This window comes from Asterias rubens, chromosome 6, assembly GCF_902459465.1.
Source record: "Asterias rubens chromosome 6, eAstRub1.3, whole genome shotgun sequence".
In the NCBI taxonomy this organism is placed as follows: domain Eukaryota; kingdom Metazoa; phylum Echinodermata; class Asteroidea; order Forcipulatida; family Asteriidae; genus Asterias; species Asterias rubens.
Genome location: NC_047067.1, coordinates 1,367,737 through 1,387,655, shown reverse-complemented (window position 1 = coordinate 1,387,655; position 19,919 = coordinate 1,367,737). Strand labels below are relative to the sequence as shown.

General features: G+C 41.2%; 1 protein-coding gene across 1 annotated transcript in view; it reads left to right on the top strand.

Moving 5' to 3' along the window:
* The first annotated feature begins 4,838 nt into the window (after positions 1–4,838).
* LOC117291962 (transcription factor Sp9-like) overlaps positions 4,839–19,919 on the top strand; it is a 28,815-nt gene continuing 13,734 nt past the window's right edge. The window contains exon 1 of the mRNA XM_033773988.1: positions 4,839–5,190. The gene's annotated coding sequence lies outside the window, so the exon portion shown is untranslated. The remainder of the gene's footprint in view (positions 5,191–19,919) is intronic.

The following is a 19,919-nucleotide window of genomic DNA, read 5'->3' as shown; positions in this document are numbered from 1 at the left end:
AGCTTATTTTTTGGACATAATTTGTGCTTGTGCGTTTAAGACTTTTCAAAACATTCTTAAAACAATATACAAACTAAAGAGGGGCTGTTCCGTTGAATCTGTGTTTGTACTTTGAATCAGAGTTGTGTTGTCAAAGTGCTATCAATAGAATATCATTGCCTCTTGGTTGTTTGTGTGTAAATCGCTCTAACGAGGTTTAACTCTCGAGTTGTTTCAAAGTATCCAATTCAATTCAAGTGTTACCGGCATTTCCTTTAAGCCTTTCCAACTGGAAAAGCGACAAGACAACAGGGGATTTTATCGTCAGCTCCATTGCTCGAAGCACTAAAACCAACACTCGTCCGGTAATTCCGCAAGATTTGCCCCCGTAATCCCAGCGTTGTGCACAACGTGTGTAAAGTTAGCGCTAACTCCACGCTAGGTTTGCGTCGTCCATCGGGGGGTGGATTGCAAACCAATGCATAGAGAGCTACAAGAAGCTCATGGATGGGGTTGTCCTGAGCGGGATTTCATTAACACGTGGTTAACCTTCAAATCCACGAGGTCCGGTATTTGTTAAAGTTAGAGCTCGGGAACTGATGAAAAAAGGATGAAACATTACTCCGTGTTTACTTGTCATTGAATAGTTATTATGATAGATCGGCTGATACCTCTATGTATAACACAACATGATGCTAAACCTTACAAGTCTTGCTATTTTTTCTATCCAGACGTCATCAATTTGTAAAGTAGTATGCAAATTACACACATGTGTGTGTGTTTGTTAGGGATTTTGGGGATTTTTTTTTATCCAGCATCGAGGAGAGACTCCTTTTCTTCTTGGCCATATTATTCAAATTGGATGATATCATAAGCTGCTGAATGGTTTTAAATAATTGCTAGACATTGTTGGAACGCGGTGAGAGGCCGGCATACTTAACGGTCACCAACACTCTCATTCAACTTAAAGAAATACACGGGAATAATCATATGACGTATACCCATTAGGGTTTGGATGTTATTGTTAGCAATGGCGTAAATGCGAAAACATAACTAACTTTCCGGCTATATTACAAATTATCATGTCATAAATAAATCAAAGTTACTAACAATTGTTATAAAAAAAAATAAAAAAAGTAGATAAATCTATCCACAACACGGTATCCCGAAGCCCAACCCTATCGAACTGACTCACATAGACGTAAACAATCCTTGCTAAGACAATCAATCGCCTGCTTTCAAATGGTGAGCTTTGTTTTTAACTCTTTGGGTTTGAGGATTTCTAAAGATTTCGATAATTATGCAAGTTGAAACTTAAACCCACCCAGAACTTAGTGATGTTGTTATCCCCAATGTTAGTTTTTTTTTCCACAAGTGAATATGCCGTATGTAAATTAGATAAACCGTCCATGTCTTTTTGATGACGCCAATTGAACACATCTGATGTCATTGTAGTGTCGTCATGAACCAACTATTTAGAAGAATGCATTTACTGATTTCTTTATTGTTATGTTGTACTTATTTATCTGATTTTATTTAGCTCAGTACTTTTTGTTATGAAGGCGAACCATGCAAAAGATATGTTTCCTTGCGTTGGTAACACCTCACACATGTTTCGTTACTCGATAAAACAAAATGGCGTTGTATGTGATGACGTCATTCACCTAGGAGCTCACCTATGAAGATGCACGTTTCGACCACAAAGTTGTTTGGGTCTTAATGACAAATCGTCCCTACAGTATTCTTGTTCTGGGACCTTCTCCAACAAATAATGATTCCGGCCAAAGTCACAATACTATCTTTTTTCTTATACACCTTGACACTCTCTAAGTCTGACACAATGATTCAATGCCTTCTTTCTTGTAAATGTCATCCTTTTGTCTTCTGTCTTACTTCTTTCTCTATAAGTAATCTACTGGATCTCTTCGTCAACTGCTCCTCACATCTGAAAGTCATCTATTTCTTCAGACTTAAGCCCCTTGTACGAGATTCCGTATTCTTGTAGGTGTCCCCTTTCTCAGTCTTGCGCCCCAGTAGCGCCGACCTGTCTGGGGTCGAAGCCTCACCACAAGTACATTTTCCCGGGCGGGTGGGGATCAACTTACGTCGCACAAAGGCTAAAATAATGATTTTTGTGAAGAATTCATCATCTTCAAAAATGGTCATCATTTTTAGGAGGGGGGGGGGGGTTAAGTCACGATTAGATCCGAGGATCTTAACGGTGAGACGGGGTTTCGCTTGCGTGTTGGGGCCAGGTCGACAAATGCGGCGTGGTTTTATTAGGTGAGTCATAACCTATATAGTATTTGCTGATAGTTTCCACGTTGAACTACTTACAAGGACTTTCTTCCCAAGAAAACGAAGAGACAAAGTAATAATCGTTGGTGGTTCGGGATGACCTAAATTGATATCCACAGAAGTTGGCTACACTAAGTGATACGCCATCAGCAAGTGGTACCCCCGGTATTTTGACCGAGAGAAATGAGAGAAATAAGAGCTGCATTTGTGGCCGTCTCTCTTTTCAAAGGGTTACCGCCTACAACCATTTAATCTTCCCACTCTACCATCCCTGACTAACCGCTAATCACTCCGAGGTGAGTGCCTCATATTTTGCTTGTTTTTTGGGGGGTTGGTTGTAAATTGTTAAAGACTACAGCTTCGGGGGATAATTTTTTTTCGGCAACCCAGGGTTGTTCACTGACTTTTTATCTGGTTTCGTTTTGGTTCAAGTTTCGTATTTTACATACACATGTCAATGTGAAAGGGAGAGATATCGTAGTGTTTGGTTGTTGTTTGTTTTGCCTCTATAGCTACCAGGCAATCTCGGTGGTCAAGTTTGTATGGCTTCTGCCCTAGAATAACAAAGGTCGTGGGTTCGAATCCCACCCGAATAATATGCCTGTGTATGCCTGTGTATATGCCTGATGCAGGAACAATCCTGTCGATAAACTTTCGGAATCTGAAAGTCATGAAAATGAAATGACGTCACAGAACCCAAGAGTCTCCGTCTGTTGTAGTCAGTATGACGTTAGATGTCAGAGGGCACTGTCAATCACGTCACAGTAGATAACGAACCATCGACTTATTAGCCATTACTCGGGGTGAACTGTATTGATGTGGTGCTGGTTTTGATGACTTAAAGGCAGTGGACACTATTGGTAATTACTCAAAATAATCATTGGCATAAAACCTTACTTGGTAAAGAGTAATGGGTAGAGGTTGATAGTATAAAACATTGTGGGAAACAGCTCCCTCTGAAGTAACTTAGTTTTCGAGAAAGAAGACATTTTCCACGAATTTAATTTCGAGACCTCAGATTTAGAATTTGAGGGCCTCGAAATCAAGCATATGAAAGCACACAACTTCGTGTGACAATGGTGTTTTTCTTTCATAGTTATCTCGTAACTTCGACGACCAATTGAGCTCAAATTTTCACAGGTTTGTTATTTTATGGATATGATGAGATATACCAAGTGAGAACTGTGTCCAGTGTCTTTAAAGTATGATTAAGATATCTTTTCTGTATTTACAAGGTGTCCCTTGGTGTGGGGCGGGGGCAGGGAGTGGGTGGTACTTGTAGTTTGTTCTCTGTCATGATGTAAAGCAATCAAATGAAGAGATACGAGTGTTATTTTGCACACTTCATGTAAATGGAGATGTCAGAATTTGTGCTAAAGTAACACCGTGTCGTGTAGTTTTCTTTATTTCCGTAGGTCTTTGACATTTTGATATCTCAAATTAATAACACATAGCGTCTATTTTACGCTTCCACAGTTTAAAGGCCCTTTTCGAAACACGGGCATCAGTTTAGAGACTCCGGCTTAGGTACGTCAATTATTTTTAACATTCGTATAAACCTTCGGTAAATTTCAAACAGGCGTACGGTGCCGCCTAAATCGGAGCTGGCGCCTAAACTGTAGTTTCGAAAAAAACGTAGGTCCGTGTCCAAATTGGCTGATGCGGCTACAGCTACGGCTAGATCGCTGCGTCATCTATGCATTCATATGACTTCAAACAACACCCAATATAGCATCAACCGTAGCCGCGGCCGTTGATTACGGCCCTACAGCCAAACTCTTAAATGGGCATAGCTTATATGACAGTTTCTATTAACGAATCCACGAAAAAAGAGACCGAACCATCGTTAAAACGAAACAACGTTATGCTCGTTCATCAACCATAACACGTGATTTCAAGATAACACAGTCAGTGTCTTTATAATTAATTGGTGTGATGTTCCAATACCAACGTAAACCCATCTCTTAAAGATGACCAAAAACCGTCGTTGTGAAGGAAGCAACCCAACGCTATAACGAGATACTCCTTGATCACCCAACTGCAATCAACGCTCTCCATAGCGACTCTTTACCATCTGATGCATCCAACCTCTCACGTATTAGCCAAGATTCGAGGGACCCAAATTGACTGATAATAATCCGGACTCAACGAGGCGATGAAGCCGTTATTTAGGCCTCATCTCTTCCCTCCTTCCCCGGCCTTTGCTCTACCATGACCCCAGGTTGCGATCGATAGGAATCAGGAGTTCTTAAACAGGCCCCTCCCTTACGGGATCCCACACGGGATCCCTCCCGCATCAGGCTCCCGGTCTACAAGTCTTATGGGACGACAGTGGGGCAAGACATCTCGGTATCATCTGCATGCGCTTTGTGTGTGTTAAAGAAAGAAAGAGGAAGAGGAAAAAGTCAGAGTAGGGCCAGAGACGAGGCAGTCAGGCGCAAGAATCTGGCTTTAGTTTGAATGGGGCATAGACGGCACGGGCGTAGAATAAAAAACCCGTGACTGGAACAGTTAGAGAGTGGATTCAGCCCTCTATACGCCGTACGCACTAGCAGACACCGTCGGGGATATGATGGCATGATTAGCTCGAATGGCGTTCAGTGTTAGCAACTCCTCATATCACATCAAGTGGTACGCGGACGAGGAGTGCATCTCAAGGCATCCTCCTTTATCCAGCAGCATCTTCAAGCGGGACTTGCAAATCCTCAAGTTTAATCCGTAATCGTCGTTTGCTGATAAAACAGTAAAAATGTCTTACTTTTAAACCAACGCTCTACATACACACTCGGATAAAAATGATGTGCACATGGTAAACAAGAGACTCATACCAAAGCGGACAAAAAGTGACAATAACTGGCCTTATTTTATACTAAACGCTGACCGACTACAGAGAAAAATCAAGCTTTATTTCCGGTGAGTGTATTTTCAGCCTTTTTACAAATGTGTATAATTTTTTATCTTCGCTTGAATTAGAGCTTTAAATCTGTCCCTTTTTCCAATTAATGAATTCGATTTTAATTTTGATTTTGTTCTTCATCTTCTTTTCTTCTCGTTTCCTTCTTTGGTACGTCTTTGTTTCCCCCATCATCATCACCCCTCGTGTTTCCCTGCTCCTCTACATTTATTTTGATCGTACCTGTCATCGAGTCGCCGATAGTGTCGTTGTCATTATTTGCTGTCGTCGTAGACATCGTGGTCATTATTGTCAGTGTCATCCGAAGTGTCGTTGATACAGTCATTATTGTCATTTATGATATCCTATAGTTAGCTATTAATAGTTATTTGTTTCATTTCATTTATCTGGTTATAAAGCCAATGACTCTCAAAAAAAAAACGGTATTTAGAAACCAAAATTGAGAGAAGACAATGAATGATTATCTTATCACACCGACAGATATATTTATCGCCATTGCAATGATTCTGTTTATTGTCGTGTGTACTCAAATATTAATATAACAGTGTTTCTTTGTGATTTGTTAGTACAATACCTCGCAACTATTTGGTTTGCATTGAGGTCGAATGTTTCGAACCATTGGGCAACAATTATTCATACCTTACCCATCAATTATATCACTCAAGCGATGTGTTTGTGGCGTAAAGTTTGCATTCTGCATTTCATTATCAGTATCTTCCACTGTTTAGTTAGTTACCAAAAGGTTACACCCGATATCACTTCAACAAAACCACTCCGGGTTGTTGTACTCTGACCAAAATCCGTCTGCCGGATGAGTTTACTCCAGTACATGTCATTGTGCTAGCCTAGCTCAGGTCGATATCAGGAGGGCGTTACAATGAATACAGAAGTGTCGAAATACTACAAGCACCCCTCCTAAACAAGGCAAACCACAATGGTCCCTCATGCCTTCTGTTGGGGGACCATTGCCAATTTACACAGACAAAATACCGTTTGTGAAGGCAATTGGGGGAGAGGGGAAGCTTGTGGCTTCGATGGTCATACACCGCCAAACCAATCGATGATAGCGTAATGAATGGGGTGGAAAGGGGGGGGGGAGACCAAAACCTCCGCTTGGAAGTTGATGACAAAATCTGAGATGGCCTCCGAAGTGTCGGTCGATAACTTGGTACGAATGGAACTTATTCAATGTTTTGTTGAGTTTTACCATTCTGTTAAGCAATGATATTTGTTTTTCTCTAGACAGGGCAGACGTGGGTCATTTGGGTTATTGTTTTCAACTATTGATGGCAAAATGCGCGCCAAGGGAAAGGGGGGGGGCGTTTGGCCTGGGTTTGCCTCTGTGTTTGACTATTGCAATGAACTGCTTTAAGTTTCCAAATTCAATTTCCGATTTATGTTTAATTAAAAACTGCGTTCTGAATGTAAGCGATTTAATACTTGAACATTAAAGGCATGGGCGCTGAGTTCCACCTTTGAGTTAAGGTTTGCTTTGTTTTGGTTGTATGGTATTGTTGCAAACCAATGGCAGCAATTTGCCCATCATGGGATCGGATTAATGACAAAATAAGTAGAATAATTTCCCCTTTTTGCTCTAGGTAACATAAACTTCTGTTTTGTTCATCAGTTCGATGGCAGTGTGAAGAGGGGAACAGGGACCTTTAATGTGATCAATAATAGTCACGGAACATAAAGCCCCTTTCTCACAAGAGCAATTTAGCAAGGGTCCCTTGCTAAACTGTAGCAAGGTTGTAAAGTTTTACCAAATGAGAGGCTAAATCGGTATGAGGTAAACTTCGGTTTCGTTTGACAGTTTGATGGCTTTGTAAAGAGGGGAAGGGACTTTTAATGTTGTTAATAATAGTAAAGAAAGATAGAAGTGTTGTGAGACAAAATTAATGTCTACATTAATTTAACGTAATCAACGTTTTCTTGAATTTCAGCTTTTCGTTTAAGATCTATCTTAAATCACACGTGTTTGACCTTTGACCTAAGCGAGGTATACACTTTCCTGTACTTCTTAGATGAGGTTTGCATTCACGGCCAAGGTCATCGGCGAATGTAATTTTAGCTTTCTTCCCCCTTCTTATTATTCCTTTCCACGTCACCAAAGGCGCCACTTAATCACCAAATAGAAGAATCCAATACCTGAAGCCTAGTCGTCTGGTATGGCAGACCTAGAGGCCCGGGGCGTAGCAGGCGCCAGCCGGGGTTGGTTTTCTCCTCGTCGGACTGCCCCCTTTCCCCCTCCCTTGCCTGCTTAGCATCGAAGTCATGGTCTTTTTGTGGCACGACAACACTGATTGTTCAGTTCAGTATACAGAGTACTGACCTAAACAGGGCGTTACCCTATTACTGGCGGTTTGATAGGAGGCGGTCTGCCAGATGCAAAAAACCCGGGTATTTCAAATTATTCCTATTTCACGTTCGTTTAAATTGTTATAACTGGGCGAATTTATGAAGTGCACAAAATGTGCGACTCTTTATTGTAAAATTGAAAATGACGATTGAAAATAACATGTTATTATGTAATGTATAAAGAGTTGCGCCAACCAGTCGTTTTTGTGCATTGTTTGATAAGTAGTTGGATGAGTACCAAATAGTCAATACGAGCACCAGACTAAAGTACGACTTGCTTATGGATATACAACCAGGGAGTCTGTGGCCTTTTTTTGCTTTGGATTCGGCTTCAGGCTCCGTCTCGTCTGAAACCCCGGGCGCGTATACGCGAAGCACGCGCAATTGTCAAAACAACCGCGGGGCCAAGCTAGCCAGAGCCGAATTCAAGCCAAATCCAGTCGTTTCGAAAAGGGCCTTTACAAACGCTACATTGTCTAGTACCCTGAGACCTGGGATCGTATTGTCTTGTCACAGAAAAAGACTGGTGTCCTGCCGTCACGACCAGCGCCCATAGTTCAGTTAGCCATTGATCGCGCAAAAAGGTCGAGGCAGTCACGAAGAAGAAGCTTTGTGTGATTGTTTGCTTTGGTTTGAACAAAACATGACGTGATGCAATATCTTTAATGATGAGTTGATTATACGTTTATTAATGATGGTCTTGACTTTGTGATTTGATTATTGTATCAGTAGAATGGCTAATCCAGCAGGATCTATGCACATTGTTTGCTCGCATGTCATTTCATGTTCTGTTTCAATGTTTTACTTTATTCTATTTTATATTTGTATTACTTCACCTTGATGACTTCTTTATTAAATTGAGCTGGGGTTTTTTTGCGGTGAAAGTTGATTGTGCCGCTCTTTGGATTGACACTTATTGCTTTGGCAGTATTTGCAAGAAACTAAATTGCACAAACTTAGGACTGGATTACCCTCCATTCTTTCTTTGTTTCTCAAATATCTCTTCTCGATTGTGAAGATTGAGTGTGACTACAGGGGACAGTTCTGAGCCCTCCGTTCCATTAATTGTTGCCATCTTTCACCGTGGATAGATAATTTCGTTGCTGGCCGTGATGATCAGGGATCCGTTCGTGGGACGAACCCGGCCTTGCCTCTGTGGCCATTAAGTCAGGCCAGCCAAGTAATGCACGCTGTGAAAGCGATCCACAATTGCTCTACACCCATAGTCCAGCGAGCGATTGCGTAAATAGCGTGCGGTCCTACAATCTAAAACCCGAGTAGCGTACTAAAAACGAATCAGAAATGAAGGGGGGGGGGCACTGAGAGAAGGGGGGGGGGGTAGGGGAAAATAATATCCTATAACGTTGGAGGTGTACAATCAGAATAGCTCGGGGGTATACGGAATAGACAGGGTGACTGAATCCAAGCCAGCAGCCCGGGCGATATGATTGGGGAGGTTTTTTTTTTGTATAACTGAATCGGGCCAAGTGCACACGGGTACGTTTTTTCTTTTCTTGAATGACAATGACCGCATGGGAGCAGGGACGTAAGGGTAGCCTAGCGGGGTCCATGACCGCTAGCTCGTTGTCCCGTTCGCTCGCTCGGTCGGTTGCTCAGTCGGAGAAGAAGAGGAAGGAAAAAAGAAGAAGAAAGATTGGACTTTCGCTTGAGGAGCTAGCCGTCATCCAAGCGCTGAAGGGGCTGACTCTATCACCTTATGCCATCTGAATACACCAATGTGTACAAGTGTAGTCAAGTGATGCCGAATAACATCTTGTGAAGAGGCTAGTCGGTGTACACGATGTTGGTACTGAGGGAAATCGCTTATCAATGATCCCCCGCAATGAAAACAGAGCAAATATTAGACTAGGAACAATTTGAAGGTTTTGTTTATTTTAATCGGAAACAATTATAAAGTTGGCAGACTGTGACTGCCAATAGAACCTGAGCTTTAATAAGTTGCCATTCCGAAACGAATCATCTATAGCAGTTCACATCTGCTAGGAAAAGATTGACTATTACATGAACACATCATGCACACATCATGAACACACTAAATGAACACATCACTAACATAAAGTTTCACATAACGGCTTTCTACAATGGGGCATACCGCATAGTTAACTAAATCATGAGTAAAACAAGAAAATAACACCAAACATACAATCAAACATCACACCACAAGTCGAGACTATTTTAAACAACAAAATTGTCAACACCAAGGTTCATTTTATTCTCTCGTCTCCGAATGCCCTGCCCCCGCACGAGCGACGAAGTCTACGGTATCCCCCAGTAACGCCAGCCCGTATCATGTGTACGGAAGGGCGGACTGGCTAGCAATCGCTGGGCGTACGGCCACACCTCAATGCTAGTAAGGATACCCGGCCACTATACACCCAGATGGTGTTAAATAAACAGCCAGCCTCCATGACATGCAGCCTTCTACTATTGATTTCTTATACCATGCACTGGTGTTGCTTTAATTACGAACGTTTATGATACTTTATTGTTGGGATAGTGTGAGTTACGGGAGTATGTAGCCTTCTCGGGCCTACCCCCTCCCCCCCCCCCTCAAGAGAGAGAAAACAAGAAACTAATAAGAAAACCAAAAGGGAAACTTGACAGAGAAAGACAAATACTATTATCAGATGATTTAGTCATTTTTATTTTATTTTAGGTTCTTTACTTCTCGTTTTGAAGCAAAATGGTTTAAGTGTTATGATTAAATTAAGGACACAGTCAAGACCAATACTCGAACCCACACTCTGCTAAACAGAAACACAAGAGCCCAAGTTCACTTGACCGCTCCACCGAATCAAACCGGACACGTTGCCTTGGATCGGTCGAATTGGTCCATGATAAGCGTTTGAAACCATTCGTTATGAAATCGATGTGGCTAGAAAGATGTTTTACAAGTAGAATATAGTGATCCACACAAACATGCCTCCAAATCGCACGGTTTTCCTTTTACTTTGCGAACTACCACGGTCGGCCATTTTGTGGAGTCAAACTTTTGACTCCACAAAATTGCCGAACGTTATATTCTACATTTAAATCATCTATCTAAACCATATGCATTTTATAACGAACGGTTTCAAATGATTTTCAAAGACCATCTTGGCCTATCCTAGGCACCGTGTTACTTTAAACTGCTAACACTCTGCTCACTAAAAGGTGAGCACCCTTTTTACATTTTCAGTTTAAAAAACTTCATCAATTGCTTCTTCAAATGCGGCTTTAATCGGTGTTCTTGCCCCGACTTAAAAACTTCGCAATTTTCGGAATTTTCATTTATATTAAAAATTTGAGAGAAAATGTTTTGTCAGACGGAGTTGCAAGTACTTCAAGTGTTGCCATGTGACTACTGTGCAGTTTACTATTCGAGGCGACAGTACGACATGACCGTCAGTGTCAGAATATTTGGCGCGAAAATTTTGTGAAACTTAAAATTATACACATCCAAATAAGGGGTGCCGTTTTTAGTGTCTATTTTTATGACGTCACGTCACCTTGTTCATTGAAAAGCGTCCATTTTTTTTTGCTTTTGCAATAAAACATAATCTTGGTTTGTAAGAAATTGTATATATGATAATTAAACATTCAACGTAACGGTGGACAGAACCGGGTCGAATGGAATCCCCACCCCCTGGGGAATAGAATCCCCACCCGTGGGGAATCGGACGCTACTTTGAATGCAATTCTGTGGTGCTGTACTCATTTACATCATAAGGTATAAAGGCAGGCATTGTAACGCTATACTTATGTCGCAACCAGTGTATGGGGTTACTCCGTGTCATTCCACCCACAGTTAATACACAAAACCAACAGTGTTTCATTGAAGACAAAATACAAGAAAGGAAAAAAAAGTTCATGTGCTGGTACAGGGCGAAAAGTCAATGACAAGGAACTAACGGTTCCAATGGAACTGGCACCCCTACCTAGACTGACATCTTTCTCCCATACTTTTGGGACGGGTTTGTTCAAGCTGAAAATGAGAGCCGCAATTACTTGGGAAAATCAGAGAGGCCGTCCGGCCTTCTCCAAATTATCCAGCTTTTGTGTTATTATTTGGAAGTTGTTGGTTTATAGGGTTGGCGGCCCCTCCTATTGTCACCCTCTCAGTATATCTCGTTTATATGTAAAGCCTTTTCATCAAGAAAAACGAGCATGGATTTTTGAGGTTTTTTTATGATAATTGTTTGGATGAATGAACACAGCGGTCTTTGGCCCTGTTCACGAGCGTGTTTCTAGCCGTCATATTGCCGGGGTTGTCGGTCGGTACTCACCCCTACCGGTAAGTGTCTCCAACACGGCGGGGGTGAGGGCATGTCATTGGACTGCAAAGATTCAATACAACCCGGGGAGTGATGGACTAAATGGTATTGGTTCTGACAAGTGGGGGAATTGGAAACAAAGATCTATTATCACACCTTCACGATTATAACTAAAGACGCATTCTGGGGCTGTTACCAGTCCAGTCTGCTATCAAACTTATTACATGCAACAAAAAGTCACTCGCACAGCGTAAACAGATTGAGCTCGAGTCGTAACCATACTCACCCAGCCGCCTAAATAATAACTTTTTACTGTTGAACAATTTATTTCCAGTTGCCATTTTTACAAACTGCTATATCAGTATCTAACTCTCAATTACCAATACAATTTAACTCATTGGATGGAAAAAGACTACAAGTTCAAGTCTCAGGCCCCCCCCCCTTCCCCTACTTTGCTTTTACACCATGGTCAACAACATAAAAGAACTTGAACGAGTTAACATTGAAAACAATGAAGAATAATATTGCAGTTAGTGTTTCTAGTGATCTGACCTTGTGACTTCTATCTAACATAGTCGAAAACCAAACCATAGTTGAGAACCAAACCACGAGAAGCAGACACCATGTGTTTTCATCTTTAAAACCAATACCCTCATTTTGTTTTATTACTGTCATTGATAGTTTGTTGATTCAACACTTCATACCAGCACTCTGTGTTAGGATGACTTCAGGGCTGATAACTCATTTACATAATATATTCAAAGGTGACGTATGATCACGTGTTTCATATCTACGACAGCTGCATTTGACAATTGTGTGTTTGCTTTAAAGGGGATGTATGGCGATGGTTGGAAGAGGGGGGTGGGGGGAGTTCGTCACCGGGACGCGGCACTTGTGTGAGGATAATAACCGCACTGAAGTAATTAAATTATCTTACGTGATTCAACTTGCATAAAAGCTTACATAACCACGGAATATGACATCAAACATGAAGACTCCCTCAGTCTCTATACAATTTTAATGGGAATATTTTATTTTGCACGGCAAGTGGAACGGTTTGACAAGAATATCAAAAATCACTTCTAAACATAACTACCATGGGTGAAACATTGTGATACCATGGTTTGTTCTATTTTATTTGTCAGGCTTTTTAAGCACGCCATCTTTTAAAAAACATTCGCTGACAAGAACACAACAAATCTGCTAGAAAAGACAGTTGTGTTCGAGCGCAGCATGAGTGGTCCGGACAGCTTGCAGTGAGGGACACAAGTCACATTCACTGTCTCCAAGGTGTGATCTAAATGTAACGGAGCAAGTTGTTATCAATTAGCGACACTGACTGGATTCTCGTAGACAGCGGAAGCCACCGAACCCAGGCGTGAATCCCCTCAGTTGAAGAAGGCCGTCTTTGAGAGGCCTCACACCGCTAGCCTCCATCACCTGCACTATTGTTTTCGGAAAGCGGCAACGGATCTCAGAGCAACGCGGCTCTTCCCTATTATTTGCCCCCCGTCTGTTGAGGTTTGCTTACGGGCTCCTCGTCGTCTGCTTGTCGCGGTGCTCAGCGCAAAAGGGCGGTTTGAGCATTTGGGACTAGTTTGCTAGGGAGTTGGCTCTTTCCGCCGGCTAACGACTGAAGTCACTCTGGTCGGCGTGAACACCATGCTGTAACCGACCTTGTTAAAATTCCTGTGATTATCAGCGAGAGTGTGGACCATTGGTGTCTTACTATTTCCCCGCGAACACCATTTGGAGTGGTGGGGTGCTATCAACCCTTAATAAATACCGATTTCCGTTTTAACAATCATTTCATCTTCGCGGTATGGCCGCCGCCTCTAATGAAGTTGAATGTGAGAGAGTTTCTGAATGCGTCCGATAGCATGATGTTTCGTCAAACGAAAATGCGCGCGGTACCGGCTCACAATGGTTTGGTCTTTGGTTGGACAGTTAATTTGGTGCATACTGTTTCCTCGTCATATTCTCAAGACCTCGCGTGATTTCGGTGTGGTTTATATTGTTAAGAAACATTTTCTCGTATAATGAGCACAATGAGGAATGCTAACAAAATCAAGATGTATACAAAGTTGACAAATTCTGCCATGGTTTATAATTCGTTGGTTGGATCAGAGGTTTCTTCCCCGTCTTTCTTTTCTAGGACCCCGGTTCGAATCCCGCTTCAGGCCAGAGCCTTGACGTGTGGATTGGCTTTGAAGTCGCCACCGTGATTGTGTGGGTTTTCTTAGGTCAGGTTTTCCTCCCAGAGGTTTTCCTCCCATATCTGAAACTAAAATTTCTTTATCATCTTCTCTACACAGTGAAAAGTTCCTCAATTTATTTTCCAGATAATGTTACAATAATACTCACAATCACCATCATAGGATATTTTTTAATCATAATTTGGCCCCGACTTTGGTTTGACAAGTAAGTTTGTAAAAATTCACGACACAAAGGACAAAAAATAACATTTTGTTCCTGTTGGAAAGAAAAGAGCGGAATTTTAGTAGAGAGTTTCTGAACTCTATGATTTTACAAAAGTGCCTTTCCAGTGCCATGCTGTTCTAACAATAATAACATCGGAATAATCACTTTCAATCGACAGTAGAATACATATTCCAAGGTGCATTGTCTACTTCAGCATTGATAGTACAAACACAATACCATCAAGTCTCGGCATCACACCTGTACAGAAAGGTCTGAGGATGGTGTATACACTTCAACATAACAGGCAGTACAAGGGGATGTTTTCTATCTTTCATACAAACCGACCCTACCGGGATGAAACTATCCAAATACCCAAGGCATCGCCCCTTATTTAACTCCAAGAACAAGCCAGGTTTTTTCCTTTCTTATCTCATCAAAGGCGCGGTAGTGGTGTTTTGTGCGACGTGTCCATGTGATGGACGCCGACAAAAAAGTCGTCGTTTCCCCCGGACCGTGTATCACAACAGCGCGGAGCAAATCAAAAGTGCTTTGATTTCAACTTCATAGTGTTTTCACAGTGTGCGCGCGAGACTCTTCTGTATGCAGCCTTTCCATTACAGCGTGCTTTGTTAACTCAACGTAAATTTGTTCTCATCTTGAATGAAGAAAACAAGAAATGTCGGCATTAAAGTACAGGAAGGAGCAGTTGGGCGAAGGGTCTGCTAGTTTAAGGAGGTGAAGAAAAAACCAGCAAGTTAAAGGCAGTGGACACTACTGGTAATTACTCAAAATATTTATTAGCGTACAACCTTACTTGGTGACGAATAATGGGAAGAGGTTGATAGTATAAAACATTGTGAGAAACGGCTCCCTGTGAAGTGGAGTAGTTTTCGAGAAAGAGGTACTTTTCCACGAATTTGATTTCGAGACCTCGGATTTAGAATTTGAGGTCTCGAAATCAAGCATCTTTACGCACACAACTTCGTGTGACAAGGGTGTTTTTTCTTCATTATTATCTCGCAACTTCGACGACCGATTGAGCGCAAATTGTCACAGGTTTTTTATTGTATGCAGCAAGTGAGAAGACTGGTTTTTGACAATTACCAATAGTGTCCAGTGTCTTTAAGTTGTGAGTGAATCCAAGATACACGGAATGAGCCTGTTGTGTGTTTTGTGGGCAAAGTAAAAGCCCTATAAACTGCATTCAGCTGAGGCATGTAACGAAATATATCCCCATCTCTCATTGGAATTACATATGTTGTGATCTAACTTTACCCCCACATTGCTCAGGCAGCTACTGCCTGCCTAACATCGACAGAACATAGGAGGTCATGTTTTATATGTCAATATTACGTAAACTGAGCTGAAACCATATCGCACGTGACCTAAATAATCAACCTTCCACACGGGCAGATATACATCATGGCGTATCTAAGGCGTGTCGAACGTCAAACCGTATCCAGACTTAAACCGTGCGTCTTTGTTTCTTGACGTGTAGTACATGTCGACTCGGCTTGGGTTGTTTCTAGCCAACATATGGTTAATGTTTTAGAGCTATTCTTAGGCGGCATCGCAATAACCGAGGTTAGGTCATGAGATTTGTGTCACTAACCTTCGAAGTCCGCCTTCTGTGAGTGTGCATTTCCCATTTGCAGCGAACAGCATGGCTTTCCCGCCCAAACCATTGCTCATTTATCAACTAAAGCATATATTTAAACGGTTGATTTATCATAACGGTGTAAGGGAATGTGTGGAGTTTATGGTTAATGGTTTCTCGTGCTTCACCAGCTGGACTTTTGCCGGTTTTCAGTGATATTTGTTTTCAAAAAATATTTGTTTAATGATATCTTGTCCGATAATGCAACCGTCTTTGGCATTTCTTCCAGCATCCGGTTGCTCTAAAACTCATTAAATATATCAAACTAGATTTTTGCCCTTTTTCCGACCCTTCCATTTTCACTTTGATCAAAACAAGTTTACTACTCTGAAGTAAAAATGGACCTAAAAATGCACCTGTCCTCCGGGAATCCAACATTCATTAAACTTGCCTAGTTTCCAGTGAAGTTGTTGCAGCAATACATCTATGAAAATTTCATTGAAACGTTCGGTTCCGTTTTTGACAACTACTATGCATTTATTAAAGCATCCTGCAATATGTCTTCTCTCCAACGAGGCAAAAGTGATCAGATTTGTTCTTTGGACAACCACAGAATTAATAATAATTCCTTCTTTTTCTTTAACTTGACACAAAGCTTATATTTTCTTGGGAAACAGTATGCACCCGTTGAAAAAATTGGGTTGTCTATTCATGTGTTAGTATTGAAAGTCATCCTTTCGTCACTCTCATGACGTAGGCCCAGGCAGTTTTATTGGTATTTTTTTTTTTTTTTTTTGATCTTCTCATTCGGGGAGATACCATGTATCTTGCTTTTGTACATTTGTATTTGTTTGCTGTCAATTCACCATAAAACAGTGTTCAGTTGTCCCTCTGCTATCTAATAAACTCTGTTTAAGAACACCAGTGAAGAGTAAACCATCGAACCCTAACTTATGGTTACACCAATCATAGCAGTTTTGATTCAAAATTAACATTCTACTCGAACGCAAGCTCCGATGTTCTATAATGGAAAACATCTGAGGTGGATTTCACAAAGAGTTAAGACTATGCTCTTATCTTGAGTTAGGACGCGTAGTTACTCGTCCTAACTGCAACTCGTCCTATTAGTACTAGCCTTACAGACACTGGACACTATTGGTAATTGTCAAAGACCAGTCTTCTCACTTGGTGTATCTCAACATATGCAGAAAATAACAATCTGTGAAAATTTGAGCTCAATTGGTCGTCGAAGTTGCGAGATAATTATGAAAGAAAAAAACACCCTTGTCACACGAAGTTGTGTGCTTTCAGATGCTTGATTTCGAGACCTCAAATACTAAACTTGAGGTCTCGAAATCAAATTCGTGGAACATTACTTCACTTCATAGGGAGCCGTTTCTCACAATGTTTTATACTATCAGCCTCTCCCGTTTACTCATTACCAAGTAAGGATTTATGCTAATAATTATTTTGAGTAATAGTGTCCACTGCCTTCAAGTGTTTAGTATCTCCTCCACGACTAGTCCTAAGTTAGGACTAGTCATACGTTCTTTGTGAAGTCGACCCCTCTACAGTCTACTGAGTACTGCATGTGGATTGTTTGCCACTGGACTTGGGAGGGTGGAGTGCTTTTAAAACACACATCGGTATACGATGGGTAAAAACGCACATAGCATTCTTCAACCGCGATTCAAACTAAACATCTGTTCGAACCCGAACGCAATGAACACATACCGTTTCCGGTGTTCTTGATGTCATAACGTCCACTTCCAACAAACACCAACATCCACCCCATCATCACCCACCAACTTTATTGACTCCGTCAAACTTGTTGTACAACTATACCACCATTGTGTCCCGTACCGATTTGTTGTCCATGAAATGTGTCTATCATTGAGTGGGCTCAAGGGACATTTCTTACGCCGATGTCCTGACGGGGACAGGCGGTCGGGCGCCATGACCAACTCGTGTCAATCACGGTGCATGTCCAACATTTGGGAGTTTTTGAGGCGCTGGGGGAACGAACGCGAGTTGTGATGTGTGTGATTTGGGATCGAGTTGTAATTCTATCAGATGTTGCATTTCGGGGGATGGTACAGCTTGTTGGTTTTGGCATGCGTGGACCGTACATAAGAGTGACATTATTTCAAGTTATAGATAGTGAGTTATACGTGTATGTGATTCGTTTCTCTTGTTTTACTTAGCAAAAAAAAAAATTATGCGGGAAAACTGTCATACTCATGATGTTTCGGACTAAATTTTACTTTTGGATTTCGACGATCACCAGATGTTATTAATATTAACCGTGTCTTCCAGACTGATTGAATTATACACTTTAGTCAGAATTTGGTTTTAAAACCAAAATATCGTTTTTTTTACGAAAATTATTTCAACATTTACTGATGGCTCATTTCTTTTTTCTTCAAAAAAATTAGAAAAAAATCATTTTTTCTAAAAAAAAATTTTCTTTGTTCAATCCTAAATCTTTTTAAAATGTACCAAGTCAGTTTCCCTTGTGGTTTATTATTTGATAAAAAAAATTAGAATAACACAAACTGGTTAAAATTGGTATGTTGTTTCTATTGTCCCTATTGGTATTGCAGTGATTCTCAACTTCAACATTTTGTGATTTGTTTGTTCCTCTTGCCACTGATAATACTAACATATTATGTTTACGCACAAGGACATCATTGATACCTGTTAAAGACTAGTACCCGCACATTATGTGACCCAGCACATTAAACAAATGACATAACATGTGAAAGTTTAAGCTCAATCGGTCATCAGAGTCACAAAGTATTTTTGAAAAACCCTCTTTATAATTTTATTTTTGTTATTGTTTTAATAACCATGATTTTAGACTCGATATCACTACGAAATGTTTCACTCAATTCTAGTACTCCGCAGACATATTTCAAGGGATGTTTTCCATCATGACCATCTTTATATACCATACGTTATGTGTCCATCTGTGAACATCTATGTTTTCATGTCTACAAAAAATTACAGACATGCCTTTTCATCTTTTGGGTTTAACTATTGACATGACATTAATGTCAACTTATGCTCACACTATTCGTTTCCTTGAGCGTTTTCCCCCTCTGGTATCTCTTTTTTTTTTTTTTAACAAAAAATACCTCTGTACCATAATTGATTTATTTTATTTTATTTTGAATAACTTCCGTGAAATTTGTAGATGGGGTTACCCCCTTGATATTTTAGGGTGGGGTTGAGACTTTCTCAATTTAAAGATCCGGAACATCTTTAAGAAACCTGGTAGAGAGCAAGACGTTTCAAGAGAAGACATGTATTGTTACGGTCCACTTCCCAATTTGGATGAACCATGTTGACGGTTTTACTGAGAGCTTGGGCCGGCATGGGTTGGTCCACGCCAAGGTTACTGTATTGATTGTATGACATAGGCCCGGTGCACTTTTCCACACGAATGGCCTATACCCCCAAGGTTGGGTGCTTGGCATGGTGACTATACGTGCAGACGGTCCTGAATGAATATGACCCGAGCAATGAGGTACCTATAGGCGCTACGACGTAGTCAGTGCAACCCTCATCTTAGGGTCAATGGCCGGGAGAAACTCAGGCGGAGGAAAAGACCTTGAGATCAGCGAAAGCTGGCTAAGACATACTTGCATAATTTACATAATTCCCCACTTTTTTGTGATTTTGTGAGGTTTGACAAAGGGGCGTCTGCGGAGTCTCCCGATCGGAAAATCTACCCACCGTCGGGAAAGTGCCAAAGGCCCGGCCCGAGAGTGCGCGCCAGCGGACAACAGACTCCCGTAAATACGATGAGTCTTGGCATGGTCAAGATGCATTGTGGGAGGTGGAGGATGATGTGTGTTTTGGCACTGGATAATAAATATATATATTGCAATTTGCATAAATGTTATGGGCGCCACCCTTGTCTCCGGTCCATGCTGAGTGAGTGACGAGGTATAATGACGCAACACAAAAGCAGCTCTATTATTGATCTCAGCACAATGGACGACAAACCCAGTCCAGCCTTGAATGGCAGAAGAAAAAAAGAAGTCGAAGAAGAGAAGAAGACTGGAAATTAAGG